This window comes from Pelodiscus sinensis, chromosome 16 (genome assembly GCF_052426305.1).
Source record: "Pelodiscus sinensis isolate ZL-2025 chromosome 16, ASM5242630v1, whole genome shotgun sequence".
NCBI lineage: Eukaryota > Metazoa > Chordata > Testudines > Trionychidae > Pelodiscus > Pelodiscus sinensis.
In genome coordinates this window covers 18,577,749-18,592,992 of record NC_143067.1, presented here as the reverse complement: position 1 = coordinate 18,592,992, position 15,244 = coordinate 18,577,749, and the positions used below count along the sequence as shown (strand labels likewise).

At 42.4% G+C, this 15,244-nt stretch overlaps 1 long non-coding RNA gene and 1 pseudogene across 1 annotated transcript in view; one reads left to right on the top strand and one right to left on the bottom strand.

The window, feature by feature from the left end:
- Positions 1 to 15,244, bottom strand: part of LOC102452409 (uncharacterized) — a 125,691-nt gene that overhangs the window by 108,552 nt on the left and 1,895 nt on the right. The window lies entirely within an intron of this gene.
- Positions 10,927 to 11,026, top strand: LOC149523509 (U6 spliceosomal RNA; annotated as a pseudogene).

Here is a 15,244-nt window from a genome sequence, read left to right as displayed (position 1 = left end):
TGCCACCCTAGTTCGAACTAGGGTGGCTAATGTAGGCATTTGAAGTTGCAAATGAAGCCCGGGATTTAAATATCCCAGGCTTCATTTGCATCTTGCCGGGCGCCGCCATTTTTAAATCCCCCTTAATGCGGACTCCGTGCCTGCGGCTACACGCGGCACAGAGTAGGTAGTTCGAATTAGGCCCTCTAATTCGAACTACTCGGCTACATTTCTATAACTAATCTATCAGGGATGATCTGGATGGTGTTTATTCCTGCCATGAGGGCAGGGGACTGGACTTGATGATCTCTGAAGGTCTCTTCCAGTTCTAGTATTCTATGATACTAGAGTTACCTTCCAACCTAAATAATCCTGAAATTCTATGTATATTTCATTAGCTTCATTGACAGGGTGGTGGTTTCACTTTATTCACTTTTCCTTTTAAAGTTAATGTCAGTGTTGCATCCTATTATCTAGCAGTTTTAACTGGGGATGAGAATGACCTGCAGGTCTTCTATCCTCCAAAAGGAGAGACTACATCTTAATAATTGGAATTCAGGTTTCTTTAAATACAAAGGGTAGGGACTGACTTCTAGGTTCCTAGACAGAAGTCAGACAGGGATACAACACACATGCTGTTCCCCTTTTCTCCAAGTTAGAAAAATATTTTTTATAACAATAAAATTAAAATTGTCAATGGGGTCTTAATCACTGTGGTGATGTGACAACCACGTGTCATATTTTTCTGATCATTATTATGGGACAGCCTCAGTGTCAGATATTTTTAGCCATCTGGGTCAGTTTTCTTAAACTATGATAAGGTTTTGTGTGTCAGTAATCATAGACTCATAGACTTTAAGGTCAGAAGGGACCATTATGATCATCTAGTCTGACCCCCTGCACAGTGCAGGCCACAAAATCTCACCCGCCCCTCCTAGAATAATCCTCTCACCTATATCTCAGATATTGAAGCCTTCAAATACTTTGAAGACCCCAAGATGCAGAGAATCCTCTAGCTGTGATCTGTACCCCATACTACAGAGGAAGGCGAAAAACCTCCAGGGCCTCTGCCAATCTACCCTGGAGGAAAATTCCTTCCCGACCCCAAATATGGCGAAATCAATACCACCCCTTTAAGTGTCACCATATCATTCACTACTATACTGCACAAATGTCCCTCTTTCCTATAGTCTGCACCTCATTATTATCAGTAAGTCCCCTGATAAAAAACTACAACAAAAAATCTAGTAGGTTTAGCAGGAGATTTGTGCTTAGAGACCTCAACTAAGAACTCAGAGTAATATCTGATATTGGACCAACTTCCCTTGGTAAGACAAGCTTTGAAGGTTACACACTCTTCCTCGGGTATTTTCCAGCAATAGCAACTAAGATCTTGCCCATTTAAATAATTGTTAATAAAAAAAAAACGTTGATTAAAGGCAAAATAAACGAAACTTTACTTTTCTCCCTTGTCCTGCTGTAAGTTTCCACACCATTCTCCCACTCCTGTTATCCTTACTCAAGCAAACCTCCTACTTAAGTCAACAGGAATTTTTCCACAATAAAACCTGCTGAATTGGGGCCACGAATGCTTGCATTAAATATTGATCGACAGCTGGTTTAAAGCAAAAGTAAATCCTGTTCCTGGAAGAGATTCCTTTGAAATCTGACAGTCCCCTGGCCGTTTTCTGGTTTTTATGTGTATGTTGTCTGGGTGTTTGAAGGAGGGGATGAGAAGGAAATCAGAACGGAAGGTGCTAAGATGTGGTAATTGTATCAAGCTAGGCAGTCGAAGGGGCTGAGTTACACATTTATTCTCCTGTAGCATCCTGAATAGTAATCGATTTAGGATACCCAGAGATAATGCAACTCGTACTGTGAAGGGAGACAGACACCCCCATCTATCCAGACGCCTTCGACCTGCTGAACGACCTTTGCAGTGTTCCCCGCCCACGCCCAAAAGGTGTCAGTCATGTGCTAAGTAAAATCAGATTAAGGCAAAGGCGGGGGAGGGGAGCTGCAAAACGAGGTGGGATCCATTTGCCCAGCAGAAAATCCCCTTTGGAAACTGCAAGCCGCAGCAGCTCCGCTAACGCGGGGGAGGCGGAGGCGGAGGCGGGAGGGAGGCAGACAGTGGGGATGTTTAGAGGAAATTTACAATCATTTCCTCTCTGTGGTTTGGTTACAAATCAACAACATCCTGTTCTTTTGTGAGGCGCGGGGGCGCCTGCCAGGCTGATCGCGGAGTCCTTAAAGCCACAGAGCAGCCCACCCCCCACGCCCGCCTCGTTCTCTGCTGCAGGGTCAAGTTAAAAATAATGCAGCGGGAACGGCCACGCTTTGCAAAGAAAGGACCGTCCGCAGCTTTCGAGCGCCAGCACGGCCCTTGACCCTCCAGCTGGGCCGGAGGGAGCACGGACTTCAGGGCTTGCATTAGTCCGTGACAGCGAGCAGCAGGGAGAGGAGTTTGCACTCACACAAGCACCCAGTCCCCACCCGCTTCCAGCTACTTGCAGGAGGGCAGGGAAAGGAAACAGGGCTGAGCGAGGAGGTGCTGGGGTTAATGGTGTCGCCTGATGCTTTCCACCACCGGGTGTGATATTGCGCCTCCAATCTAAAGTTGATCGTCACCCCCTCCCCCGATAACCAGGAGTATAAACGCCTCTCGATCGGTTTGGCTCGTCTTCCCTGTGGATGTGAATTCAGAACGCACTGAAAGGAAATGCATTTTCTCTAGACTATGTTAGCCCTTCCTGTATAGCCGCAGAAGTAAATGATTCTTTCATCACCAAGTGTCCTAGTCTTTTGTCCTACAATTCTCTCTCACCCACCCACCCCGTTTAACGTTTTCATTGCAACAGTTAAACCCTGAAGACAATATTTAAAGTCACATTATTACAGCCCAGAGTGAAGGTTGGATTAAAACATTCACCACAACCCTTTGAGAAGATCCTCCATCTATCTCAAAATTAATTTACAATTGGAAAAAAAATCAGTAGTTTTACAAGAGTATAGACACTTGGCTAACTGTAAAGCAATGGAAGCTTATTCTCAGTAAAATGCCGGCATTTTAAATCTTAACCTCAAGTATAGGAGCTGCCACCACTACTGCTTTTGTAACTAATTATATATAGATCCTTCTGATTCTATTTGGACAAATTTTTAATTGTGTATTTAATTCAACAGGAAAAGTGCTTTGATAGTCATCAAATGGTTGCAAGCTAAGATGATCTGTACATATGCTTAATTAAAAAAAACAAAAGAGCCCTAATATCTTACCTAAAAGCTCCAAGATGATTTTCCACAACCAAGTATTTCTATAGTAAGGAAACATATATTTTTAATTGAAGGAATTTAAAAAAGAAGCAGCAGAAAATAGTTTTTGGGATTAAGCCCAAATCTAAAGAAAAAAATCTAATAAAGGAATTGAAATTGAATCACTTATGTTTGAGTTTTATATTGTGCTGTTTCATTTATTGTAGATGTTGATCAATAGATAGTCAGATTATCTGTACTTCAATTGCTTAATTATGTTGTAATAAACATGTATTGTCCTCTGCTCTGATTTCAGCATCCATTGCACAAATGTGAAAACTTTTGATTTCTCTCGTTACCGTCTATCCACAGTATACTACAGAAATGTAATCTGCCTGACTTTTTTTTTCAGTGTCTGCTTCACTGTGAACTAACTAGATCACTGCTAAACCAGCTTTGCAGTGAAAAATTCTGTTTCCCATTTGGAAAAAAGTGAAGTCACTTCTATTTAAAATTTAATAGAATATTATTGTTAATAGAGGATACATTATTTTCCAGATTATTGTTACTAGTTTGCAGTTATCTTTATGAATGAATGCAGGGAGGGGTAAGAAAAGCAATCAAGACCAGAATTTGTACTTCTCAAGAACACACAGGCCTGTAATTTATTTATTGCTGCAGTAATATATTACACAGAGGCTAGTAAAATGCTGCTTTCCGCTAGTTCTGACATTTCATAATAATATTTTACCATACTGGGCTGTGCTTGTCAGAGAAGAGTCTTTCTCCATCTGGAAATTCAGGATGTTTTCTTTCCTATTTCACAAATATAAAGTACCATATATACATTTAAGCAATGGGTGATAGTGAACACTATTTTAAAGTATCATATTCTGCTTTTGCATTTACTCTCATTGCATTTTAAAAGGAAGATATAACTATCATAAAGAACTTCTTGTGAACTCATAAAAACAACCAATTTGTTCCAGATGTGACTAACTTAGAAGAAGAAGAGCAAGAAAACTATACTATATATTTCATTATGTAGCATGTAAATTCTGAAATAGGAACTTATTTTTTGTTCTGTGTTTGTACAACACCTAGCACAAAGGGTCCTGGGTCCAGGACCAGGGAGCTTAGATGCTATGCTAATACAAATTTTAAAATTACTGTTTTCACCTCCTTATAACCATGTATTTGCACTTGTTCATTTAGTTGCTAGAAATGTCTAAGCCACCTGGGGATACCTGGGAATTCAGCCCAATAATTAAGTTTATAAGCAGAATTGTGTTTCTGGAGATTATTGACTTGAGCAGCAAATAAATATTCAGAAAAAAAATAAGGTAATTGAGTTGATGTAATCAATTTCAGAAACAAAAATCTATTTCTCATAAGCCACTGGTTGTTCTACTGTGCAACAGCTGACATCAAATTGTCAAGGAATCCTCTATGGATGCTGAGTGGTTTTAATGTCATGTTTGTGGAGTCTATGGTTCAAATGTCCATATTAGGAGGGAGACTGTCTGAAGACAGGATGCTGCCAGCCTGTAAATAAAAAAGTACCACAGATCTTGTCTATGTCCAGCAACCTCCAAAAAGAATCCCCTTAAATCTTTATAACTGAGGGCACGTCTTCACTCGCTGCGTCAAAGATTGACAATCTGGCATTTGATTTAGTGGGTGTAGTTTAGACCCATAAATCGAATGCTGAGGGCAGCTCCGGCCAGCATCTGTACTCCTTGCAGTTGCAAGGAGTAAGGGAAGCCGAAGGGAGCATTAGCTCCCATCGACCTCTTGCAGAAGGGACAAGTGGCAAGCTCGGCTTGAGGTAAATTGACTCTAGCTCTGTAGAACAGTAGCTGAGTCGGTTTACCTCAGGCTGAGCTTGGTGCCTTCCCCACTGTGGGAAGAGAGGGGGGGTGTCTATACTAGACCCACTAAATCAAATGCCAGAACATCAATCTCTGGTGTGGTAAGTGAAGATGTGCCCTAAAGTCCTTATCTTGCTGGGTGCCAGTTGCAGAACTTCTGCTCAACTCTAGGGATTTTTGTCCTAAGTCAGTGCAAAATATTTTGATAATATTTTTGTTTACCTCAGATTTTCATATTGAGACATAAACAGAACACAGTATCTGCACAGCAACTTGGAAAATGGAGACAAAAATATTTCACAGGCGTGCTGAACCTTAGTGGTTATCCTAACGCTAGCAACATTTTGAAAAGCAAAAATCAGGAAGTGAGTATGTACATCTAGAATTACCAAGCTTCCCCACAAGCCAAATATTGTATCCACTATAATCTACAATTATACAGCCCACATTCATAAACACACACGAATAATTTTACACACATGAAGAATCCTATTGGTGTCAGTGGGACTCCTCAGATATAGAAAATGACTCATGCTTAAGTGCCTGCAGTCAGGTACATGGGACTGAGAAAAGGAATAGGGTCGGCTTACACAGTTTATAGTCAAAGACTGCATTTGGGGGATATTAGCATGTGCCTGTGATAGGAATCACAGGGAGCTGAGCAACCTGCTCTGGAAAACAGCATTTCCCATTGTAAGCACCTCTCATCTCAACAGAGCTGAGCTTATTCAGAGATGCTGCTTTGTAGAGGACCAGTTTGTGCCTGAAAAATGTAAGCCCTTTAAGCAGGGGTGAAAGTAACTAAATAGCACCAGTAGCTCATTCTGTTCCAACAGCCCATTCTGCACCAGGGACAAAGATGCCATGTTCCCCTCCTCCATACCCGAAGCCATTCCCAGTCAGCCAGACTCCTGTTTGCTTTTTGATTCGGATTCAAGAATGAAATTGAGCACGTGTCTATAGCCAGGTAATGCAACAGAACAAAACTGCAAGGGAAGGAAGGAAGCGAAGCAGTTGGTGTTAATTATGCAAAGCTGATGTGACTTGTCGGATGTGAGTAATTCCAGGATACGAGCAACAGGTGCCTGATGAGGCAAGAGGAAAACCCAGAGCTCTTCTCTGCACAGTGGAGGTAGACACATGTCATTTCTCCATCTGTAAAACGGGGATAATGGAGTGCAGTCTCCTCACCGGGGGCTGCCAGGGTTCAATGCAGAAATGTTCATCAAGGCTTTTGAGAACCATGGTTGGGAGAAAGATGGGCTAGCACTGTTTAGTATTACTGTACTCTGGCAATACGGGCCAGACTCTATCAATTCTGCCCTGCATGCTGGGACGTTTCAGATCCCATAGGGTGATAAGACTTGTGGAACCTTTCGGGTGCTACTGTTGCAGAACTGAGAGAGCCAGCATCCTACCATCTCTAGGATCATACATCGAGGATGCTGTTTCGACCTTCATCTCCTCTCTAAAGTGAGAGCTGATGGAGGTTTGCCTCCCAGAATTGAGAAACTGAGCAGTGAGGGTCTAGATCAGGGCTGGGCAAATACCGGCCCATGGGCCAGCTCCGGTCTGTCAGGGTTAGCACCTGGTGGGCCCCTACACCGCGGTATTTACCTGCGCCTCCACAGGTACGGGGGAATCACAGCTTCCGTTAGCTGCGAGTCACCATTCCCAGACAGTGGGAACTGTGATCACCCTAAATATGGAGGTGCAGGTAGGTACAGTGGCAGTGGCCCACCATGGGCTAATCCCAGTGAACCGCCACCACTTTGTTGCCCACCCTGTTCTAGATCGTCAAACTCTCTGGTCTAAGGAGGACGGCGCAAGATGCAGTAGAAAAGGGAAGTGGTATCTATTATGATATTGGGAGAGGCTAGATGAGGGAGAGAGAAATTCCATTAGCTGTCCCAACCCTCCGGGACTCATGCAAAATTAATGAAATGGTTGTGTGCGCCTTTAGGTATTTAATCCAGCTCTTACCTCATCTCTATTGCCAAGGCAGCAATAATTCTACCACAGCTGGCCTTTTGACTGGCATCCATATGTTAGTCTGGATCTGGCTGTGGCGAAAGATTGCAGATCTATACTTTTGCCAGACTGGGGCCAGGGTATTGCCTGCTTCTCTGCCACTACATTGCCAATTCAAACAGGCTTCCTGCTCATTTCTTTCCCAGCCATAACAGACCGATAAACTACATACTGTTAACAAAACATAAAAGAACAGAGGAAGATGAAATAGTCCAATATTTTGACTTTCCCCGTCTGTCTCCAACATACATATGTCCAATACATTTGATACTATACACAGATTAGCAGTCCAATTTCACCTACTTCATTTATTAATAGAATCACAAATGCGCCCAGCACAGAAACATCTTATCCTTCAGCAGCATAGACTACAATATTTTGCAGCAGGGTTAAAGCTATTTCCAAACACATGGCATGGATGCAAGAGGTGTAAGAGAAAGAGATTGCACATTACAGGCTAAAAGCCAGGATATGAGATACCTCTAAGAGTCAGGCCATAAAACACTGCAATCCCCTCTCCTCACGCTCCCCGTTTTTAACAGGAGGTTTCCATTTTGCAGTTTCCCGTTATGCACTGTGTTTGGAAATAGTTAGCAAATAATAAAAAAAGAAAAATGTTCTCAGCATGACATTGGCCACAGATGGCAAAACTGCCTATATGGGCATTCTTTGATTTCCAGAATGAAGACCAAATTTTAAGTCGCTTCTCTCATTCAGAGTTGTGTGAGTTCACACTCACTGCAATATGCATATAAATAAAACATTGCATGTGCATTTTGCTACTTTGAAGCTGAACTGGTCATTCCTGCACACAAGTATCCCATGTGCATGCTAAATCTCCATAATGCTATAAGCATGCCAGGAAGGGAACCCAAAGCTTCATGGAGGACCGCAAAGGGCTAAATTCTGGGTACATGTCTTAGAGTTAGCATAAACATGATAAAACATAAGTAGCTAAAGAGAGTCCCACTGGCTACACATCTGAAATATCTCAACAGTATAAATTATACCAGGGTGGTCAATTATATTTTGTCAAGGTATAGTCAAGGTCTAGACTCCAGAGAAAATAATAATAAAAATAATGATAAGTGAATACAAATTTCAGGGTCCATTCTAAAATGTCTGGTGGTCCAGATTTGACCCATAGTCTGTCTGTTGACTATCCATGAATTAGGTTTTCCCCGGGGAGTTGCAATTTCACTTATGTCTATACTTGATTCCTTCTTTGAGGGAGGAATACAAATGTAGACATCCGAAATTGCAAATGAAGTGGGGATTTAAATATCCCGTGCTTCATTTGCATAATTGCGAACTGCCATTTTCCCACAAATAGCGCTATCTCGGGTCATCAAACTCGGTCCCCGTGGAGTTATTTCGAGAGAAAACCCTTCCCTCAAAATAACCCGTAAACTGAGGAGGGTCCTTTCCCAGTCCAGTCAGATGGAGCTGGTGATATTACATTACAGCATATGCATCTGTCCTCTGACCTGAGATCACTAAACTCATTTCATATACAGAAGAGCAGGAATTGCCTATACTAGAGAAATCTCATTCAGTATCCTGTCACTGACAATGGCCACTATCAGCTACAGAATTTCATGCGAAGGTGCAAGAAACCTCAGAGTAAGCAGCTCCGATCAGGGAAGATTTCCTCCTGAACCCCACACAGCAGTGGTTGGCTTTTGTCCTGATGAAAAATGTTTGTACCTCTTCCAAAATTCTTTCATATGTATTATAACAACTCTAGCTACTCTTGCTACCCATATGAATGGATAAACCCATTTTCAACTTTGCTGCAGCCAGCAGCCAGCAGTAATTGTGCTCCATGTTGAGGATCTACTACAGATTAGTCTGCATCAGTAAAAGAATGGAAGTCTAAATTAGTCAAAATAGAAAGAGAGGTGTCTGGGGGCCAATATTAGAGCTGCTTTGGAAGGGTGGGTAGGGTTTGGTCTAACATAAACGAAGCTGTAGGTCAGGCGGTGCCTCGAGCACAAACACACTTGCAAATTGTTTTTTTAAAGGAACTAACTCAAATTAAATAAAATAATAAATCCCGACACAACTTGTCATTCCCAGCGGCAAAGATGATTGTTTATAAAATTAGCCGTATCATGGTAAACTGGAATGTAACCTTTACAAAGTGAGGGAGAGGAAAGCTCCATGCACAGAGCTTTAACATTGGAGAACACATGTCCTTTTTAAATAGAAACACCTTAAAAAAACAAAAGCAGCGAGGAGTCCTGTGGCACCTTATAGACTAACTGAAGTGTAGGAGCATAAGCTTTCATGGGCAAAGGGTCTTTGCCCACAAAAGCTTGTGTTCCTACACTTCAGTTAGTCTATAAGGTGCCACAAGACTCCTCGCCGCTTTTGCAGATTCAGACTAACACGGATACCCCTCTGATACTTAAAAAAACAGTTGTTCTTACCAGTATATTTGATAAGGCAGGGTACATGGGCTAATTATTATATTCCCTGAAGCCTTCTGCAGTTATCAAGTTATTATTGCTCATTTAGAGTAGTGCTTTATTCAAAGACGTCTACTGTAATCTCCATTTAAACGATTTATGGAGAGTCCTGTTTGATTTTCCATCACTGGCAATTTTAAAATTATGATGGGGGAGTTCTATAAGAATTCCTCTTGGAATTTGGGGGAGGGATTAGGAGGAAGGTCTCTGGCCTGTGTTATAAAGAAGAGCAGACTAACTGATCATGGGACCCCTTCTGGCTATTGAACGTATGAATCTATGTAAGTGGGCAGAAAGGCTACGCTCTAATGATAGCGACCATAAAACATTGGAAAACCCAGGTTTGTGAAAATGCACTAGCTAGGGCCTCCTACTCTACTCCTTTTGGAAATTTGTGCCTGTAACTTGAATTACTCTGCCTAGGTCCAATCAGCTCGGGGGGGGAGGGGAAAGGGGGTGTGAATTCTGACCTTCCAACAGCTCCAGCATGCTCCAACATGCAACGCAAGGAAAGGGTTTTGCCACGTGGGCAAATGACATTTGAAAACACACTCTGCTTGCTGACAAACAGATGGCAACAAATAATCAAATCAAATGGCAGCAAATAATAATCAGCAAAGTTGCCAGAAATGTGCTCCCTTGTTATCCCTCGGTCATTTGATCACCATTGTCCGTAGCACTCCCCTGAGGACAGTGGGAAGTTTGTGCTTTCACACAGTGTCATTCACGAAGTTATTCATGTAAAAAAGGCCAGAAGAACTTTAAAACTGGATAATAAGAGACTGTGAATCCCAGTGATAACTGAACCAGGGAATATTCTAAACAAAAAGAGCTGTCAGGAATGCTGGTCACTTTACACCACTTGATGCTACAGTCACCAGACATTCTAAGCTTCAGAGTGATGTTTGAGGTTATTGAGTATGATGATTGTGTTGTTGATTTGCTGATGACTGTGCTATGCAGGGAGAATTGTGTGGATTTACATGAGCAGTGACCAAAGGATTGTGTTGCAGTAAGAGGCTGTGTATGTTTGGGGTCGCTGTATGTGCTGGTTATATTGTTGTGAGTTGTGTTATGCTGGGACAGTTGTGTGGATTAGCATTGGAGATTTGTACAGGAGTTGTATTTTATTGGGAGATTTGTGTTGATCTATGTAAGGGGCAGTTGGACAAGTAATGCACCATCTGTGCAGTCTCCCTTCATATAACAAATTAAACTGTGGCATGCAAATTAGCTGCAGAATGAAAGGGCGGTGATGGATTGAGTTACTTCTGCTATCACAATGGGTGAGGACTCTCAGCGTAACAGAGAAGCTTACCTTACCGTAGCAGCATATATACCAAAATTGGAATGATACAAAGAGTTACACGGACCCTGCACAAGGATGACATGCAAATTTGTGTATCTGTACACTGTAAGGTTGTAATTCAGAAAGTCAAAATGGTTGAGACTTAAAAAATGGATAATAAGACCATGAAACCCACTGATGAGTCAACCTGAATTTTAAAAAGCCCTCAACCATATATGAATGTAGCTTTTCCATCACCTCACAGTCACTCAACAGATATAATACCCTACAGTGTATAATTATATAGACCACTGGTTTCCACATAAACAAAGTAAATAAGAACTTAGAGCACAAAATGTCCATTTCAAAGTCATTTGTAATCTATTGACAACTTAATCTGATGCACAATATTAAAACCAGGGCTGGCAACAGACTTCACTGGGCCCTGTGAAGAGGCGGGGCTTCAGCAAGAAGAGGTGGAGCTAGGGCCAGCCAGCCCTCAGCACCACCTAAACTGCATTACCCATCCCTCAGCCAGTCCTCAATGCCGCCCAGACCAGACCACGTGTAATGTAAATGGCCTGAAGCCTTGAGCACTTTTAAATTGCCAGGCCCTGGGGCAACTGCCCCCTTTGCCCTCTCTTCCTCCCACCCGTCAGCAGCCCCAACCAAATCCTGAAACTTTATTGCCATCTAGAGTACAAGCAGGATTAATCCAAGGACAGAATGAAGGGAGTAGAGCAGGAACAGGGTCATACCTTTGCCATTCATCAGGATTTCCTCTTTTACATCCTGAGCAGCTCTTCTGGGCATATGCTGAAGTCAATGGGAGATGCAGATCTCGGCATTTCTCAGGGTTTGACCCCAAAATGGTCACATTTAAATTTCTAATCTCTGTTCTGAGCAGAAAGCCAGATGGTTATGGGTTGAAAGTGTTTTATTGGCCCAAACACTTTAAACTGCAAAACAGCAGGCAGCTTAGCCAACCACCAAACCGTACAGAAGTGCTGCAGTATCTTCTATCTTAATGAGGCTGCAGATGTTGTCAGTGTCAAGTTTTGCCCTGAATATTTTGTAATTCTCTCTCTCTCTCCCTCTCTCCCTCTGATTTTGAAGTCACTCACCCCAAATTCTGTCCTAACTCACTCATTTTTCTTCTCCAGGTAACAAGGTTTCCCAAGCTGGAAGCAAGCTTATATCACACTTCAAGTTCCATTCCTTCTACCACAGAGGAACAATGGGCTCCTAATGAAGTCACCTTCCAGGCATGCACAGGCCCTTGAAAGCAAAGTGTGGGAGAATCACTGGGCCCTGCACCCCACATCCGCAGTGAGGTCTGACTCTGAGATAGCAGATAGAAGAGGAGGTTTATTAGTCGAGACAGGAACACACTGTAGAATAGACTTGTCAGCACAGTCACCAGAAGCAGTCAGTATAATCCATCTTTGGCAGAAGCTCCCCCCCCCCCCCCCCCAGAGCCTGGCTCTGGTCCTCCACCCCAACCTAGACTGCTCCCCTCCCAGCTCCTGGTCCCAGCCACGTACCATCTCCTGGTTTTTGTCCTGCTTCCCCAGCAAAAGGTCTCACCTGGGCTGACCACTTATAAATACTCTATTCATCTGAAGAAGTGGGTTGTGCCCATGAAAGCTCATGACACTATCTACATTTTTTGTTAGTCTCGAAAGTGCTGCAGGACTATTAGTTGTTTTTTAATTTTTTTCCAATTACAAATCAGTTAGTCTCTAAGATGTCACAGGGTTCCTCATTGTTTATGCAACATAAAGTGAGATTTGGGGAGGGGAGCAGAAACAAAGGAGGAAATAGATTACCTTGATAGATAACTTCTTGTTTGCCCAAAATTATACTTAAAAAAAAATCTTATTCCAGATGCAATTTCACCATTTCTAGCTGTTGGTGCCCTAGCACTTGGGGACTAATATTTTGTTTCCTTTTCCAAGTGCAGTGGGTTATCCCTAGTGGGTTCCCCTCTGCCATATTCCATTAGTAGTTCCTATATCAAAGATTATAAACCCTTACTGTGCTGTGCCTATCATTATACTGTTTAATTATAGCATCAGGCTTCTTTGATATAACATAATACAAGTTGAACCCCTCTAGTCCGGCAGTCTCTACTCTGCCAACATCCATGGTCCGGCATGATTTTAGTTGGTTGGATGTCCTCTTATTGTGGGTGTGGCCAAGTGTCCTGCAGTCCCATAAAATTGATTTACAGTCACCAGTCCTGCTGTTATTTTGTTTTAAATTACCCCTACATGTCTTCTGAGAGAGCAGCAAGCAGAAAGAGGCAGCAAGTGGTGGGGGCAAAGAAGGGGGTAGTTCAAAGCAGCAGTGTTGTATGGTGTCTGGGGCCAGACCCCGGGCTCCTTGGGGTACTGCTGCTTTCAAACGCTGCTGCAGGAGCCCAGCATCAGGCTCCTCCCGGCATTTCAAAGTGGCATGCCACACCGAGCCCAGGATCAGAGTCCCCAGCTGACCCCAGGCTCCACATGGCGCTGCCACTTTGAAACGCCGGGAGGAGCCTGATGCTGGGCTCCTGCGGTGGCATTTCAAAGCAGCAGTGCCCCACGGAGCCCAGGATCAGCTGGGGAGTCCCCAACTGACCCCAGACTCCGTGTGGCACTTTCGCCTTTAAAGTGTAGCAACAGCCCTAGAGCTGTTGCTCCACTTCAAAGGCGGAGACGCCCTATTCACATCGATTAGTCTATTACTATTAGTCTAGACTATTCGATTAGTCAATTACCCACAATTTAACATCCCTAGCAAGCAGTGGAAGTGCTGGCAATACTGGTAAACGGAAGCATGTTTTTCATGCTTTATCTACTTATTTTCTTATGCCAATACAGTAAAATGGTGTAACGACACTAACACTTATTAGGAAGAGAGCTGATAAGCCTTGGCTAGGCATAGGCATCTATAGGGTGTATCTGTAGTGTCACACATTACTAAGCAGCATTGCAAGCTCTGTTCCATTTATTCGCCTCGGTGAAATAAAAATAACGAGACCCACTCACTACAATATTGACCTCCCAGGGTTCAGCAAATTCTCTCATTTGGCACCAGTGTAGTCCAACACCCTGAGGTCCTGAGAGGTTCAACCTGTAGTTTACCAGTTGCCCCATAGGCAGGTGAGGATTTATGGAGTAAAACATATTGTACAGGAGCAAAGAACTTCCATTACGTTTGCTATGCAGATGCACTTGGTCACAACCTAGTTTTGAACACCTCTAATTTTTGGGAGAGGGTACATTTGAATCTCATGTTATCCAGTTACAGAAGACAAGGAGGGCGAGGAAATACCTTTTATTGTACCAACTTTGATAGGTGAAAAAGTCAAAACTGGAGAAGAGTGTTGTGTACCCTTGACAGCTTGTGTCTTTCACTAACAGAGGGTGTTCCAATAAAAGATATTGCCTCACCCACCCAGTAAAAGATATTGCCTTTCTAATATTCTAGAACCAGCACAGCTACACCATGGAAAACTACAGCATAAAGGTACAGCACTTTTGCAAAATTTAAATAAAGGCTCAGAAGTGCTGCCTCAGAGTGATCTGATCCAGAGCTCTTTGTGCATTTGAACTTCTCAACTTCAGCAATAACATTTACAATGGGGTAGCCCTATAGCATTTCCTTCTTCAGGAAAATTACATTTATATTTTCTTCTGATAGCCATACATTTACTAATCTACTGAACAGGAAAATGCAGAAAAAAAATCCCTTTTTTCTGCCTTTTTATATAATTATTTAACTATAATGTTATACGTGAGCAATAGCAGCAAAGAAAAACACTTTGGGCAACCATTTTCCATTTTTTTAGGTATTTGTTTAAAAAAAGGTTGTCAATCTTGCATGTTTAATATCTAGTAATAATATTTTAAGTAACACCATTAATCCAGAAGATTTCACAGTACTTTACAAATCACGGAACTACAATTATACCTACTATTGGGGTGGAGCCAACAGTCAGCTGGTAGCTACTAATATTATCCAAGTCCAAGGATAATAGATCTTTCAATGCATACATTAGAAGATAAAAGCATACCTCAGGTCAGTTTTGTCTTATGTGCCCCTGATTGTTAAATGTCTTATTATGAAGCATTTTCATGAGAACATAAATGACTTTCTCGTCTCTGTTTCCCTCTCTCGCTGGCCTCCTTGCATTTGTGGATGGCCCAATAATAGCCCCTGTTCATAACTGGAAAGGTTTCCTGTACTCCAAACATACAAAATACATGACTATACTACACACCAACTGCAATCTACAAGGTTTGCCTTCTTCAAAACAAATAATTTTATGTAGGTGACATATTTGACCCGGTGTACAACACTGC